At 44.9% G+C, this 17,605-nt stretch overlaps 2 long non-coding RNA genes across 3 annotated transcripts in view; one reads left to right on the forward strand and one right to left on the reverse strand.

The window, feature by feature from the left end:
* Positions 1-6,825: 6,825 nt before the first annotated feature.
* Positions 6,826-17,605, reverse strand: part of LOC143434272 (uncharacterized) — a 43,199-nt gene continuing 32,419 nt past the window's right edge. The window contains exons 1-4 of one of the 2 annotated variants that reach the window (XR_013103625.1): positions 16,303-17,504; positions 12,794-12,959; positions 11,664-11,900; positions 6,826-7,269 (exon numbers count right to left, since the gene is read on the reverse strand). This is a non-coding gene — a long non-coding RNA (uncharacterized LOC143434272). Of the gene's footprint in view, positions 7,270-11,663; positions 11,901-12,793; positions 12,976-16,302; positions 17,505-17,605 lie in introns of those variants that run through there. The other variant, XR_013103624.1, reaches the window with a different exon arrangement.
* LOC143434273 (uncharacterized) lies at positions 10,148-14,876 on the forward strand. Its single transcript, XR_013103626.1, has 3 exons — positions 10,148-10,238; positions 11,712-11,902; positions 13,983-14,876. It is a non-coding gene; the product is annotated as an uncharacterized LOC143434273 (long non-coding RNA).

Raw genomic sequence — 17,605 nt, forward strand, 5'->3', positions numbered from 1 at the left:
TCCGCCCCCTGCTGGCCGCGGGACGAACGCCGCACAGGTGCGGGCGGGGTGTCGCACCTGCCGCCGGTGCCGCCAGAACACCTGGGCAGAGGTGGGCAAAAGTGCAATGGCGACCTTAAAAGTGGGAAGAAGTGCAACTCGAGAGTTAGAGAAAGCTATCTGCGGCTGGAAGACCCTCTCTATACTTTTTGTCTCGATTTTATACGTTTGTGATGAACGTTTTTCCATTAATAAAACATATTTATGGCCAGGCGGTGTTTGGCGCACGCCTTCATTTTCAGAAGCAGGCGGAAGAGGCAGAGGTCTGTGAGTTCTAGGGCAGCCTGGTCTATAGAGCGAGTTCCAGGACGACCGGGGTTACAGAGAGAAACCCTGTCTCAAAAAAACAAAAAAAAAAAAAAAAAAACAAAAAAACAAAAAACAAAAAAAAAACCACACACAAAGAAACAGCCCAAGTGTGCCACAGTTCTTTATTAAGGTGATTTTGATGCACGCCAGAGACCCCCCTCACCCAAATGAACATCCTGCCAAGACACCTGGATCAGGAAAGTGCTGTTCTCCAGCGGGAACATTAATAGTCCCCTCCCCCCCACCCCCCCAGTCTCCTACTGGACCCCAGGCTCCCCCTTCTCAGACAGTGAGTTCTCTTGGCTCTCCTATCTCATACTCTGGGCCTCTGTGTCCTTCCTACCTCATTTGTACTTGTCCCCTCTGCCCCTGCTTTGACGATTCATACTTCTTTTTCCAACTTCCAAGGAAACGTAGGCATCCTATCCCCAAAGGGAAGACTTGTCGGAAGTGGGGTGAGAGAGCAGAGGTAAAGCCTTGGGCTTTGAAACTTAGCAACTGACCCTGGGTGTGGCTTTCAGCCAGAAGGTACACCTACACCAGCGGGGCTGGGGTTGGGGGTGGCGTTGTTTTGGAACCCTCTCCCCAGAAGGTGACACCCACATGAATTCTACAGATTAATTAGCGAGAGATGGGGGCCTTAATTTTTAAACTCCTTTGAAATTCCAAAAATGCTTCTCTCAGGCGGACAAATGCAGTTGACCAAAGCTCAGGAAGCTGTCATTGGCTCTGAGACGAAAAACACATCGGCAGCAAGAACAGACAGAAACGTCTCTTATTCTCTCCCTAAAGTCTTCCCGCACGGGACTCAGAGCACGGCTAGGCAAAGGGTACCAACCTAGCATTTGTAAAGATTAGGATTGGATCCCAGACACCAACGCACTAAATTTTCACACACACACACACACACACACACACACACACACACACACACACAACCCTACTCCTTGCACAGTAGTACTTATTAAGGTGAGTCCTTCCTCACTGAAGCTGCCATCCGCAAGGGAGCACTTCCGGAGCTTCGGAGCTGTTGCAGACCCGCGGAAGCACACACTGGCATTGGAGGCCAGAGCGCTGTATTCATCGCCTAGCAGTGAGAAAGGCTCCCGGGCTCCACCCACTGGTACTCCAGCAGCCCCTGGAGCAGTCCTGGCTCCTTACCCGCAACTCCTGTTGGACTGGCTCCTGCCTTTTCATTTGTATCTTTTCCTTCTGGGCTCCCCTTTGGCAGATACCTCCTCTTGCTTGCACAGAGTTCTTTCCTAAGACGGTTTCTACCCGTCTCAATTACTTTTAAACTGACGTCAGGTTGCCAGCCTCAGAGATTCTGATTTAACTCAGCTGTGGTGCTGCCTGCCCCCTGAGGTTTTGGGGTTTTTAGTGGTGGTGGGTTTTAATTTGTTTGGCTTGGAGTTGGGTTTTGTTTTGTTAAGTCAGGGTCTTCCTATGTCTTAAATTCACGATCTTGATCCAACACTCAAAGGACTGGGAAGGCTGTTGTCTCCTGCAGTGCGTCTGCCACCAACTCAGGAAAAAAAAAATTGTTAAGAGCCCCCGGGTGATTCTATAGTAGCCAAGGTTACGAAGCACCGTTTTAGGCTGGGGACATAGTTTGGTGACAGAGCATCTGAGAAGCATGCGCAGGAGTGGTTCCTGACCTTCCTAACGCTGCGACCCTTTAATACAGTCCTTCGTGCTGTGGTGACCCCCAACCATAAAATTATTTCATTGCTACTTCATAACTGTAGTTTTGCTACTGTTATGAATCCTAAAGTAAATAATATGCAGGATATCTGATATGTGACCCCCCACAAAGGGGTTCTTGGTGCACAAGTTGAGAACCACTGATATACAGGTTTTTGTCCCAGGAATGAACACAGAGGGAGTCGGGGAAGAGGGAGAGGGAAAGGGGCTGCTTTAATCTGGGTCCTGTTTAGCCCATTTTATGGGAATGTCTTCTCCCTGTTTGTATCAAATGTTTTTATTATTAAAACCTGACCATGCCATAGTACATTATTAAGGTGATTTGGATGCACGGTAAAGATTATCTTCACCAATATGAACTCCCTGTGTAGAAATTCCTGTCAGAAAAGCAGAGTTCTCCTGCAGGAACATTTATAATTTCACCTACAGCCTCCTATTAGACTGCAATTCTGGACAGAAGGTTCCTTCTTTGAAACTCTCAGAGTTCTCCCAGGTTGGTGTTCTGTCCCAGCGGCCATGTTATTTCTCCCTTTTGTCCCTTGTTTCCCCAGCCCCTCGAGCATCCCTGAGTGTGTCTTCCCACCCATGCTCCCTCTTCCGAGTTCCTGAAGAAAGCTGTGTCCCATTTCATACAAAAAACACCTTTTTTTTTCAGTGACCCCCCCAACTTCATCTCCGAGCATGATGCCCACTCTCAAATCTATTATCCTCACTCCAAAACAGCATTCCCACCTGCCAGATTAGCAACCCTATCCATCCCACTGGGGTGTAGGACCAACCTGAAACCCATTCCTTCTCACCATACTTCACTCCAACCGTCTGGCCCCCATCAGACCTGGCACCAATTAAAAATTCAATTCATGTTGCCTGAACTGAATCCCATCCCTGGGGGGCAGGGAGCCGGTGACCTGGGCTAGAACTTTTTGAGTGTTTAATACGACAGTCGAGTAAGTTCATTCCCTCCTTTGAATAAGACTGGTAACGTTTGAATACTTATTTCACTCATGGAAACATACTGAGCACTCTACACCTGTATCTTGTTGAAGGCTCCATGACACCTTATCAGAAGAGGCTGAGAACAACGTTAATCCTATTTCACAGATGAGCAAAGTAAGGCTCAGAGAAAAACAGGCGAGAAACATCACACACCAGAAACCTAGTACTTGATCGTTTTCTACGACTTAAGTGAATAATGACTGGGTCTTGAACTTCATAGCTAATATCAGGACTGAGGGACCATCTAGAGGTGCATATTCAGCTGATTAAAGGTACGGTCAGTCACTATAGATGTTCAGTAAGTGTCCTGGGTTGGTCACCCCTAGTCATGGGGGGGTCTGTAAATGGGACTGAATCTGACCTGTGCTTGTCACCGTGCACTCTGGGTTCATTGACATGCGCGCTGAGTCAGACCTAAGGAAGTGCTACTCATTAGTTGGTAGAAAAGAGGGGGAATGAAGGAGTCGCCAAGCAGGTTTAAAAACAAAGAAGGGGGAAGGGAGCAGTAGAATCCAGCTATAAAGAAACTTTTATTGACCATGACTTAAGGGAAATATTTGTGAATAAATGCTCAGTGGTAATTAAACTCATTTTCTTATATTCTCTCCCCGCTCACACAGAATCCTATCTCCTCCCTTTCCTCTCCCATGCCACTGATATACACACTTGCGGAAAGTTACACAAAACATACTAGAACTTCCTGTCCCTGTCCTGGCTGCAGCTAGGAGACAGGCAAGCAGACACAAGTGACAGAGGCAGGAGTAGTGTTAGTAGGGACCCAGGTTCCAGATCTTTGCTGCTAAGTTCTGGCTCTCTTCCATCCCTGACTTGTTCCTCCATCTAGCAGACACTGGAAATGCTGGCTTATACCCATGCAGCATGGTTCCCCCTACCCCCCATCTCTCTTTACACTTTTGTCCATTAGCATGTGTCCCGAAAATGAGATGGTGCGTCTCTTAGGCATTCTTATCGATGATATCTGTATCAATCAGGATTGGCTGGGGTTTGCTGTTGTAACAAACTGAGCCCCAAGTCTCAGCTCCTATTCGAAAGCTGCATTTCTTGCTCACCCCATTTATATTCATTCATATTCATTTCTTGCCCACATCATTCATTTTCTGGTGGATCGGATGGGGCTCTTCTCCACAAGGTCTCTCCCTCTGGGTATCTGTCCAGAAGGTCATCACCGGCAGAAGGAAGCGGCCTTCAGCAAACTCTGCCCCAGCTCTTCAAGCCTCTCCTCACATCCATTCACACCTTAGTCACTGACCACCAGGGCCTGGGTATACAATGCTTGACCAGGTAGAACCCTGAGCAGAGGAACGACTTGGAGCAGGACAGAAAATATTTGAGCAAGATGAATTATTATCTTATTATCTCATTCAGAAAACTTGGATTATGTTAGGGTTTCTCCTGAGCTCTGGCTTCCCCTTAACCAGGGTAAATGGATGAATCCGGTGTCTGAATGGAGTGCCACAAAAGTGGAATATAAACTCCCTGAAAGGGGGATGGGGAGAGAGAGAGAGAGAGAGAGAGAGAGAGAGAGAGAGAGAGAGAGAGAGAGAGAGAGAACAACCTCAGGTGCATGGGAAGACAGGGAGAAACCCAAACTGAATTTTTTGAATAGAGTTTGATGTCCAGTATAGCACAAAAAGAAAAAGACAGAGAGGAGAAGTGGCTCAGCGGTTAAGAGCACTGGCTGCTCTTCCAGAGGACCCGGGTTCAATTCCTAGCCCTTCCACAGGAACTCACAACTGTCTGTAACTCCAGCTTCAAGGGATCTGATGTCATCATCTGGCTTCTGTGGACAGCAGGCACACATGTGATACACAGACACACATGCAGGCAAAACTCCCATACATATAAAATAAATAATTTTTAAAAGGGGGAAGAAACCATGTGAGCGTGGACCCTCTGACTCAGAATTATAGTTCATTATATAGTGAAAGTAACCTAACCCAATGTCTATCTGGCCAGGAGCACAATGCTAGAACACAGAAAGCTAAGTTGGAAGGATGATGAGTTGAAGGCCAGACTAGGTTACATGGTGAGTTCTAGACTAGCCTGAGCTATGTAGTTGAGATCCTGTCTCAACAGAATAACATACATAGATCACTGCATCTTGGCTGGATCTATAAGGATGAGCGGGGTATGTTGAATGCTGAAGGTCCTGAGCTGACACAGCTGGGATGACAGACCTTACTGTCCTATGAGGCAGCTGGCCTTGTCATTAAACTTTTCTTACCTTCAAGGGTCCATGATGATATTACAACCCTTGGCTGGCAGCTAGCTAGCTAGCAACACCCTCACAGATTTTAATTGTATCGAATCTTAAAAGACTATACAAGTGGGACTATGGTTGGAGTTATATTCCCCCAACTGGGAAACAGGAATAGTTAAAATTGTTTCCCCAAAATTATTAAATCATTTGTGCAGACTACTTCCAAATTAGCTCCCATGATCGTTAGCCCCTTAGTTTCTCCTATTATGTAAGCTTTCCCTTTCCCATGTGGGCTAGACTGATTGATTTACGTCCAATCGATAAAGTACAAGAAAGTAATAGGATGGTATTTCCACAATAAGATTATGAAAGACTGGCTTTGGCCCTCTTGAACCATCCCCTCAATCATATGCTTGCTTTGATGAAGAATCCATATAAGAATATCTGTATGCCAAGGAGACACAACAGTCCCAGAGGAATGGAGTCACCCCAGCAGATGTCATCAAATGGATGACCTTTGAGGCAGATGCACTACTACATCGGCCTTCAGATGAGACCTCAACCCCAGCTAACACTTTGCTGTGAGCCAGAGAGGCACTCTGAAGCAGAGATCCAGAAAATTGTGTGCAAACCTAAAAAAAAAAAAAAAAAAAAAAAAACAATCACCACTGAACACAGGGTTCAGCAGTTAGGAGCACTGGCTGGCTGTTCCTGCAGAGGAACAGTTTGTTCTCAGCAACTACAGTGCAAGTTCATACCTCTCTGTAACTCCAGGTTCCAGGAAGTCTGAAACCCTCTTCTGGCCTTGGAGACACTAATACAAACATACAGGAATTTTTTAAAAAATGGTTTTTAAATCTTAAACAGAAAAATAACAAATCAACAACAGCAAACCACAGGAACTAATAATGTCTGTGGCCCCCACACTCTGTGAGATAATAAATACGTGCTGTTTGGGGCCACCTAAGTTTGAAGTGGTTTAACTTTGTAGTACACCTGTAAAAGACCAACACAAAAGGTGTCCTGCAGTGCTTGGTTTATTAATAAAAACGGTACCCTGGCCATCTTTCTCCTCATCATGATGACATGGCATGGATGTTCATTCCTGCCAAAGTGACCATCTTCAAACTGGGGTTTACATTTCTTTAGTAAAACAATCTATCTCCAGACCCTCAGTGTGTGTTCTTTTCTATGAGAAAGACAGCAGTTAAAAGAGCCTCAGCCTCCATCAACAATCTCACTTTTCTGTTCCTCACTTTGGGGAAGGGCACTCTCAAGTAAGAATTTCAAGTGCTCACTTGGGGATTCTAAGCATATAGGACATTGAAAGGACAGTTACCGAGAAAGCTGACAGCTCTGGAGACGAGCCCACATGTTCTTTTGCAAGTCAGGTGGCCAAATCTAAGTTATCAGCAAAATTAAAGGAGGATCTAGTTAGGGGTATTAAAAAACCTATTAATAGATCACTCTGTGGTTTGGGCAATTCAGAAAGGGTTAAGAAATTGAGAATGCTGCTGAAACAAAATCTTTTTTTTTTTAAAGATTTATTTATTTATTATATATGAGTACACTGTAGCTGTCTTCAGACACACCAGAAGAGGGCATTAGATCTCATTACAGATGGTTGTGAGCCACCATGTGGTTGCTGGGATTTGAACTCAGGACCTCTGGAAGTGCAGTCAGTGCTCTTAACCACTGAGCCATCTCTCCAGCCCAACAAAATCTTTTAAATTTTTCTAAAATTATTTTTTATGGCCAAGTACCTATGGTGGTTGGAATGAAAATGGCCCCCATAGGCTCATAGTGGGTGTGGCCTTGTTGGAGGAAGTGTGTCACTGAGGGTGGGCTTTGAGGTTTCAAAGGCTCAAGCCAGGCCCAGTGTCTCTCTTTCTGCTGCCCGTGGATCTGGATGTAGACCTCTCAGCTACTTCTCCAGCACCATGTCTGCCTACAAGCCACCATGCTCCTAGCCATGATGAAAATGGACTGAACCTGTGAAACTGTAAGCAGACCCCAATTAAATGTTTTCGAAGAGTTGCTGTGGGCATGGTGTCTCTTCACATCAACAGAACACTGTCTATGACATTACTATAACTGGCTTTTAAATGTGTTTCTAGCACCAACATGTATGATAAAATTCAAGAGGTGCAGGGAAAGGAATTCCAAGCACAAGGAGAGAAAATAAAAAGAATGATTTAAAGAAATTGTTAGCAGGACGGCAGATAGAGATGCTTGCCACCAAGCGGAATAACCTAAGCATCTTCCCAGGATCCCCCACAGTGGAAGGAGAGAAAGGATTCTTGCACGTTGTTCTCCAACCTCCATAGATGTGCCATGGCACACGTGAGCATGCAGATAAATGAATAAATAAATAAGTAAGTAAATAAATTAAAACAAAACAAAAAAAAGCTTTGGTGTGTGCATGTATGTGTGTATTTAGTTATCCAATAGAGAATACAAAATTGCTATACCAGCTCCAGATCAGTGGGCTTATTTTAAGCGGTAATGTATCTGGAAGTTTTCTTTTAAAAAAACCTTGTTTTTTAAATGTAGGTATTAACTTGAACATGTGTGAAAACATACATGCTTTTTCTTTTCTCTTGTTTTCCAGTGTTGGGGATGGGTACCCAGAGCCTTGCGTATGCTAAGGATGTGCTCTGCTTTAAAAACTATTTTATTTGTTTGCTGTGTGTGTGTGTGTGTGCGTGCGCGCGCACACGATTGGAAGTGCTATCATGCACAATATATTGGTTAACTGGCATGTGCACCTTAAACTTATTAAAGGTAAATTCTAAGAATGAGGAGGACTGTCCCACACTCTAGCATGTTCATGTCCAGTGTCTTCCAAGACCCCTTGTCTGGGGGCAGGGAAACCCAAAAGTGAAAAATACTATGTCTTTAAGGACAGCTGGAAGGTAAACTGTTTCCAACAGAAATTAATATTGTTTATCCCATAACATTAAAATGCATATACTGGAAGGTGAAAGTAGAAGTTCACCCAGGGATAGGATGTTCTGCCCTGCCTGGAAATAGGGATCTACACTAGTTTGCAGTTTCCCAGTCGCTTCTGCTGGATGTTTATTAGTGCCTGATGCAACGTTTCTTTTCTGCTACTATGTGTCATTTCACTCAGCCTCACTCTCTGCTCTGTCTGGGACACACTAGACCAGGAACTCCAGCCGGCTGCTTCAGTGAGGTTTGGACTTCCGCTGCATGTTTGTAAGCTCCTGATTTGGAACCTCGTGTTTCTTGCCGTCTCAGCCCTCAGTGTCGGATGCTGTGTCTTTCGACTTGCTACTCACTATCTGTTCGTTTGCTTTGACTTGCTATACGCCTGACAAGCTCATCCTTCAAAACCAAGAGCACAGCTAGTATAGATCATGCTGTGGGCTGGATAGAACAGGTCAGGGAAAAACTTTTGGTGTCAGTTCTGTCTTCCTGCCTTGTTGAGGTGGTCTTTGAGGTGGTCTCTCTCTCTCTCTCTCTCTCTCTCTCTCTCTCTCTCTCTCTCTCTCTCTCTCTCTCTCGTTTCCAGCAGCACTGCTCTCTCTCTCGTTTCCAGCAGCACTGCATAAATAAGGCTGGCCAGCCTGAGAGCTTCAGGGGATTCCCGCCTCCCATCCCCTAGCAGGCATGCTGGGATTACAGACAGCAAGCTTGCTACCTACCTACCTACACTCACCCACTCCCAGCCCTTTAAATTTTTTTTTTTTAACTTGGAGACATGATCTTGCTAAAATATCCAGACTAGTCTTGGGCTTGCCATCCCCCTATCTCAGTCCCTCAGATAGCTGGGCTTACTAACATTGTGACTGTTTTCAAATAGTGAGAAAACCTGCCTCGTGAATGCGATCAGGTTGATTTTACAAAACAGATCAGACCCAGTCCACTGGACGGAAGCTTCAGGGTGGTGGATACTGGACAAACCAGAGGAGCAAGCACAGTATTTGAGTAGGGGAAGCTCAAGAGAGGAGCAGGCATCTCGTGAAGAAATGAGCCTGTGGTCCAGAAGGAATTCAGGCAGATGCTGGACTATCACCGGAAGGAGGCTGCACAGTAGTGGGAAGTTTCCTATACCATATCTGAGCATCAGCGTTTACTTTCTGAAGACTTTTGAAACAAACAAACAAACGCTAAGATCTGTGGTCTCTGTGGCTGCTTGAGGAAATCTTCATCCTAGAACCTGCTCCCAGAACAGGCCTGGCATCCATCCTTTACAGCTAAGGAAGACTTTAAGTCATGAGTTTCTTCAGGGTCAGGGGTTGTCTGTGGAAAACTTGGCTTTACTCCTGAACAGAATGGGTAGCTTTTCCTTCCATTAGGCAGCCTCACTCTGTGGCAAATGGGTTCTATCACTAGAGAAGAGAGAGAGAGAGAAAAGGATGCAGTTTGCAATTTCCCGGTACCTCAAAATTCTCTCTTCACAGGGATTGTACACCCAAAAGCTAGCACCAGTGTCTGTGATGAACCTCCAGATCGGAATAATGGACATCCTGGGTGGGGCTTGGGTTGAGAAAAGGAGAGAAAAATGCCTTAGCATGGACCAGAGGACATGCAGTTGTCATAGCCAGTGTGGTCACATCTACACATTTTCCAGAGAAAAAAACTACTCCCTCTCTGCCATCAGCCTACCTAAAGGAGCTTCAGAAGTTCTTTACTGAGAACTAAGGGCCACTGTGTTTCATCCTTGGCGTCTTGCTCCCTCTGCTGGACAGTTTTCTCCACAGTTCGTTTTCTGTCGTAATGGAAGTCGTTTTCTGTCGTAATGGAAGTTTTGAAAAATCCAAGCCAATCCTTGGTTGGTGGTTTAGTCCCTGGGAACTCTGGGAGATGAGGTGGGGGAATCTGGTTGGTTGATATTATTATTCTTCCTATGGTGTTGCAAACCCCTTCAGCTCCTTCAGTGCTTTCTCTAATTCCTTCATTGGAGACCCCATTGGGGACTACGTGCCTGGTCCAATGGTTGGCTGTGAGTATCCCTCTGTATTTGTCAGGACATGGAGGGACCCATGGCTTCAGCCACATATGTAGCAGAGAATGGTCTTGTCGGGCATCAATGGGAGGAGAGGCCTTTGGTCCTGTAAAGGCTCGATGATGCCCCAGTGTAGGGGAATTCGAGGGTGGGGAGGCAGGAATGAATGGGTAGGTGGGGGGAGCACCCTCATAGAAGCAGGGGATGGGATAGGGAGTTTCGAGTTTCGGGGAGCAGAAGGACTGGGAAAGGGGATAACATTTGAAATGTAAATAAAGAAAATATTCAATTGTTTTAAAAAGAAAAAAAAAAAAAAAGAAAAAAAGAAAATCCAAGCCAAAATGACCGAGTTCCTGCTTCCTCACAGTGTAGCCCAGGCTAGCCTCAAAGTCACAATTCTTCTGCCTTGGTTTTCATTTTATCACCGTCCTATAAGACACCTGACACCTCACGCAACACATATATTTCTCTGTTAAGGAAAAAGGCTCAGGGAAGAGGTAGATTTGCCCCAAACCACCCACCTGGTTGGTGTTTGCTGCTTTGGGGCTAAGCACTTCTGCAAAGATCAAAGGAGATCATACAGGCTCATGAGATGTGCTTGATAAACAGATTTCCACTCACAATCTTTCCCATAAAGCTTAATTCACATCTTTTAACTTACTAATAACTCAGAACAGGGAGGGCTATCGGTGGGGAGCCCAAGTTCAACAGACTGCCGGTGAGACGTTCTCATGTCCTGAGATGACACGAAAGGAAATGAATCAGAGCCTCAGCTGAGCATGGCTCTTGAGGCTGGAATTGACTACAAAGCCTGATGCTTTAACAAACTACTTGAAATATACTGTTTCCAAGTTCTACCCATCCTTTAAGGCAGACTTTTGTTTGTAATGGCTTTTTAGTTTTGAGACAGAGTGTCACTCTTTAGCTCCAACTGGCCTGGAACTGACTATGTAGACTAGGCTGGTCTTGAACTCACAGAGATTACTTGCTTCTGCTTCCTAAGTGCTGGGATTAAAGGTGTGTACCACTATGCCTAGCTATGGCAGACAGTCTTGAACTTGTGTGATACACACACACATACACACACAGAGTTATATATGTATATATAATGTTTTATATATGTATATATAATATGTGATATATGTGTATATATGTATTATATATGCATAATATGTCTTGTATATGTATATATATGTATGATACATATGTATTGTATATGTGTGTATATATATATTTTTTCAGTCAGCTGGAAATCATTCCCCCTACAAAAAAGAAATAAACAAAAATAAATAAATAAATAAAACCTAGCTGAGGACCAATGGTGTATCTCCATGGTAGAGTGATGTCTTGGCAAATATGAAACCTTGGATCCAACCCCCAACATCGGTGAGGGGACCTATATGTCATTTCAAACGTTCTTACCTTCTTGTCCTTGAATTGCTAGGGTATCTTTGGTTTTTGTTGAAATAGGTATGGCCATGTTGGAGGAAGTGTGTCACTGTTGGGAGGGCTTGGAGATCTCCTAGTGCTCAGGCTCGGCCCAGTGCAGAAGACAGTCTCCTCCTGGTTGCCTTTGAATCAAGACGTAGAATTCTCAGCTCCTCCAGCACCAGATCTGCCTGCTTCCCATCATGATGATAATGGACTGAACCTCTGAAACTGTAAGCCAGTCCCAATTAAATGTTTGCCTTTATAAGAATTGTCTTGGTCATAGTGTCTCTTTACAGCAATGAAACCCTAAGACAGGGAGAAAAAGGTTTATTTGACTTCCACTTCCATATCATCATCATCATCATCATCATCATCATCATCAAAGGAAGTCAGGATAAGAAGACAAACAGGGCAGGAACCTGGATGCAGGATCTGATGCAGAGGCCATGGAGGGGTGCTGCTTACTGGCTTGCTTCCCATGGCTTGTTCAGCCTGCTTCTTTTTTATAGAACCCCAGACTATCAGTCCAGAGATGGCCCCACCCACAATGGGCTGGCCCTTCTCCCATCAATCACCAGTTAAGAAAATACCCTACATGCTTGCCCACTTACAGTCAGATCTTCTGGAGGCATTTTCTCAATTGAGGTTTCCTCCTCTCGGGTTATTTCAAGTTGACATAAAACCAGCCGGCACAATTGACCCCTTGTCAGCTTGACACACAAACACATCACTCATTGTTAAGCCATCACCTTTTCTTTCTTTTATATCCCCAGGGTCGAACATTAATATCATCATTACAATATAGAGATTCCAAATTTTAAAGTCTCACAGTCTTACAAATTTGAACACCTTAAAAATTTTGGTATTGTTTAGACAATCCCAAGTATCTTTTTTAAAATCCAAAGTCTACAGCCGTGGGTTCATAACATCAAGAATAAGTTAAGTACTTTCTTACTTCAGAGGGAAGAAGCAGGGTGGGGTCATAGTCTAAACAAAGCGAAACCAAACTCTAGCCATATAAGTAACTCAATGTCCAATGTCTGGGATCTGTTCATGATCTGGGCCCGCTAAGGGGCTTGGTTCACTTCTCCACTCTGCCCTCTGCAGCACACAATCCTTACCCTCTAACCTTGGGCGGGCTCCACTCCACCACTGCCGCTATTCTTGGTTGTTGTCCCATGGTACTGACATCACCAAAATGCTGGGGTCTCCTGCTGCAACTGGGCTCCACTTTCACCAATATCCTCTCCTGAGTTCTCTTCATGGTGCTAAGTCTCAATTTCTTTCCTTTAAGAGGTAGAGTCTAGTGAAAGACAATTAGCTCTTGCAGACACCACCCTTGCTGTCCTTAGGGAATGAGTGACTAACATGGTGTGTTATTATAGAGGCCACTGCACATGTATGGCTCCTTCTGCCCTTAGCCTGTTCTTTTTCTGCTGCTCCGCCATATCATGAGATCATCAAAAGCTAAACAGGTAGCATCCAAACAGATGGGGCTGCCCACTCTAGGGCGTTCAGCCTTCGAAACTGTGGTCTAAACAAGCTTCTTCTAAAGCACCCAGAATGTGGTATTTTCTCATAGCCACCCAAGGTGAGGTCCTGAAGCCAGTGAGCCTCCCAGCCCCTAGCATTTCCACACCTTGTTTCCATTCCTGGTGCTGTGAGTTACCTAACTTTCAGCATGCCGATGAGCTACTATGGGAAGCTTCTCAGACTCCTGCTTGGTTTTGGGTCAGGGGTTCTTAATGAGAATTCCTTGGTACACAAATGTAGCACTGTGAACTGTTCCCTCTGTACCATCAAAGTGTAAGTTCAATGTTTTTTTTTCATTGTTATCAATAAAGAAACACTCTGTGTGTGTGTGTGTGTGTGTGTGTGTGTGTGTGTGTGTGTTTCTATTAATCTAAGACCTCAGGTATACTAGGCAAGTGCTCCATCAAGAAACTATAACCCCAGCCCCAGATACATAATTGGATGAACAGGGTGCTATTTGCTTTGACAGGAAGATAAAAAATGAAATAACACATTTATTAGAATATTATAGGCTGAAAGTTGAGCGGTGATCACGATCTAGCCATTTTATGGTTATCAAATAGAGTTTACTAACCCAGGAACTCTCACAGATACCAGGAGATCTTATGATGCCAGTGTACCAGCCATGTTGTAATGTTACATCACATGATACTTTGCGTCTTTCAATTCCTTCATGTGTGTCGTCGGTAAATGTTCTTATATTTAAACGATGACTTAAAACTTACGTAAAAATGTTAATTGAAGAAACCTAATGGGGTAACATTTATTCTCTTGTAGCGGCCCCCTGGAGCTGTTACTCAGTGTCTTGACTGCTGAAGTCAATCAGCATGTGCACAGGGATGCTGCCAGGCGCTTGGCAAAAATGCAGAAATGACCCACGTGAGGAATTTGCTTCCCTCATAAATTCATAAAGGTATGAAGCATTTATGAAGCAAAAGATAGGACATGTCTACATGTCAAGCTTCAGGAATCTCCTGGTGATGCAACGCTAAGGAGACTCATCTACGACACTCACTTACTGTGTGTCTGTCTCTGGGTATTGTCCCAAACCACCAGAGGTTAGTTTACCAGAAAAATTTCTGGTGACATTTCAGTATGTGTGACTAAGACAAGCTAGTTTGAGATCAGAAGAGGGAAAGGAGAACTGGCTGTAGGGGAAGATTGGCCCTGTGGGAATAAAAACCAAAACCAACCAAGCAAACAAAAAAAAGCCAAACAAACAAAAGAACCAAAACAGACATTTGTAGGGAATGGGACTCTACTAACAGTGGAGCGGAGAACAGGTTTAGGGTTCCAGGCTGGGAGGCCAGATACATATTATATGAGGCGAGAATGTAGACACAGAAAATGAGAGAGAAAAAACTTGACAGTCACTTCTCCCTCCCATCATAATCTGGATGTGTTAGGTGATGCCTGTGGCTGGAAAGGTCATTTCTCTAATAGAGGAAGTTGCTTCTCCCTCACAGGCGCTTGTATTCGGCACCAGTCGCTGGGAAAGCACATTCAAGCCAGCCTTCTCCTCCAGCCTGTGTACACCACATAAGTTTCCCCAGTTCTTGGCCCCAGACTTGACACTGGATTTGCATCTTTTGCTATGAAATGGTTTGTCATTTCATACAATTGCCCTTGATCTTTAGCTGGCTCTGTTTCCCCTCCTGGCTCCTCCTCAGATCCCTCAGCTGCTTCCCACGGTTTCTAGAGCCTGGCTGTCACTCATGGCAATGGAGCCACAGTCAGTGACTCTGCTGTGAGAAGAGAGCTTGTGGTAACTGTTGGTTCCTGCAAACCCTTCTCCCAGAAAAGGCCAGGGATAGAGCATTCAAATTCCCATGCAGAGAAGTGTATGCTGGCATGCCCACAGGACAAGACAAGGGGGATGCTAAGTACACACACACACACACACACACACACAGAGAGAGAGAGAGAGAGAGAGAGAGAGAGAGAGAGAGACAGACAGACAGACAGACAGACAGACAGACAGACCCTGGAACAGCCAACCACATACAGACCACACTCTGTGAGGAAACAGTTCTTGAGGAAAGCAGGCAGGCTAACTGCAGGTCTTCACCTCTCCTCCAACTCTGTCAGTCTCACCTTCAGCTCTTTATCAGCCCACTTGCCACACCCTCCCACCCCTCTCTGTCCCATCTCCTGTGGACCACACACATCTTCCCCTCCTCCCCACCCAGCCCTTTACCTCAGGTCCCGCCTCCAAGAGGCATTACTTACCAACCTGCCAATCAAGCCCGCCCGAGAAGCAAGGAAGCCAGCAAAGCAGGTAGGTGACCTTCAGATCGGCACTCTCCCTCCTCCCCCAAGCCAATCCCCAGTCTCATTCCTGGCTCTGTAGCCCACTACCTGCTGTGGCCTTTCCTCACTCTCTCTCTGCCCTTATTACCAAGAAACTAAGAAATCCTGGCAAAAGACCCTGATTTCCTCCTTCCTGTGGACCCCCTCACTGCCCTCCCTTCTGGGCCATTCCCAATCATAACAGTTGTCAATACCTAGAAACACACTGTACTTGAAACCACCAGGAGACACACGTAGTAGGCTCTCAGAAGCATTCCTTACCAGCTGCCACACTCTCCTAAGAACCAGAGAGCAACAGAAACCAAGAAACAAAACTTTACCCACCTGACAAAGACAAGACCAGATATCAGTAGCTAGAATTGTAATCAGCCCAAACCCAGATGCCTTGATGCCAGCAATAAAATACAATCAGTAACAGCTAGAAAAATACATCCCCACTGGAGCCCAGCAGTAGGGCTGAGAAGTGTAGTACAGCTGAGATGTCAGATAAGGACCTCAGCATCACCTCTTTATGAAAAGATTCTGTATGGCAAAAGACACCATCATTTGGACAAAGCATCAGCCTACAGAATGGGAAAAGATTTTTAACCAGTCACACATCTGATAGAGGGCTACTATCCAGAACATATAAAGAACTTTACAAAAATGAAAAGCAAGGAAACAAATAACCCAATTAAAATGTTTGGTACAGATCTAAACAGAGAATTTCCAAAAGAGTAAACTCAAACGGCTAAGAATCGCTTGAAGAAATATTCAGCATCATCAGGACAATGCAAATCAAACCTACCTTGATAAGTCATTTTACACCAGTCAGAATGTCCAAGATCAATAAAACAAAATATGGCTCATGCTGGCGAGCATGTGGAGTGAGGAGAAGGCTCGTCTGTTCTTGCTGGGAGAGCAACGTCTACAGCCATCGTGAGGATCAGTGCGGCAGTTCCTCAGGAAGATGGGAATTGATACGCCTCAAGATCCAGCTATACCACTCTTGGGCACACACCCAAAGAATGCTTCTTCCTACCACGGAGACAGTCACTCAACCATGCTCACTGATGCTCTATTCGCAATAGCCAGAAGTTAGAAACAACCTAGATGTCTGTCAACGGATGAGTAATAGGTGCAGAAAATGTGGTATGTTTACACAATGGAATTATTACTGCACCCTTTAAAACATAAAATTCACAGGCAAATGGGTGGAACCAGAGATCATTATCCTGAGTGAGGTAACCTGACCCAGAGAGATAAATACGGTATGTGTGTACTTCTGTGTGGTTGTTAGCTGTTAAGTCAGATATAAGCAAGCTGCATTCCATAGAGTAAGGGACTAGGGGACAGGGACAGATCTCCCTAGGAAGGGGAAATAGAATGGATAGTTATGGGTAGATGGCGTGGACTGAAACAGTAATACTGACAGTGAAGAGGAGAACAAGAGGAATACAGGGAGGGACAACTAAAGTTGAGAGCCATTGAGGAGGAATATGGAAATCTAATACAATAGGAGCTTCCTAAACTATGTACATAAATGAAGGGGATCTAAATGAAATCACCAAATAATGGGATTAACTAGACATCCCTTGTCACTAAATGAAGTTTTGGTATGGAGAGTGGGTTACGTCTAACCAGGCAATTGCAAAGGCTGTAAGGTGCTCTCTACAAATTGGCGGTAAAGTCATATTGCTGAAAATAACATCTACACAGCTCACAGCATGGAGAAGTCGAGCTGGGGCCCACACAGAGCCTTCACCCCTACTGGCTGGTGTTCCTGATACTGGACGTTACTCTGCACACTAGCAAAAGAGGAACGTAAACACCAGCCCATCCACAAGCCCTTTTATCTACAATGGTGTTCTGTCTGCAAGATGAGATAGCGCAGCAGTGTCACAAAGCCTGCGGCAGCAAACAACCAGTATCTCATTTGACTTGAAGGTCTATTCCACGAGCTGGCATCCATGATAGACACTGCCTGGTGACCAAGGATCTGAGACTAGATAGGCCAGGGTTCCAGTAGAAAACCAAATACTTCTCTTTAAAAAAACAAAAATCATTAACGTGACTCCTTGCCACTCTGTTATATTTATAGATCAATGTTG

The sequence above is a fragment of the Arvicanthis niloticus genome, chromosome 14 (genome assembly GCF_011762505.2).
Source record: "Arvicanthis niloticus isolate mArvNil1 chromosome 14, mArvNil1.pat.X, whole genome shotgun sequence".
Classification (NCBI taxonomy): Eukaryota; Metazoa; Chordata; class Mammalia; order Rodentia; family Muridae; genus Arvicanthis; species Arvicanthis niloticus.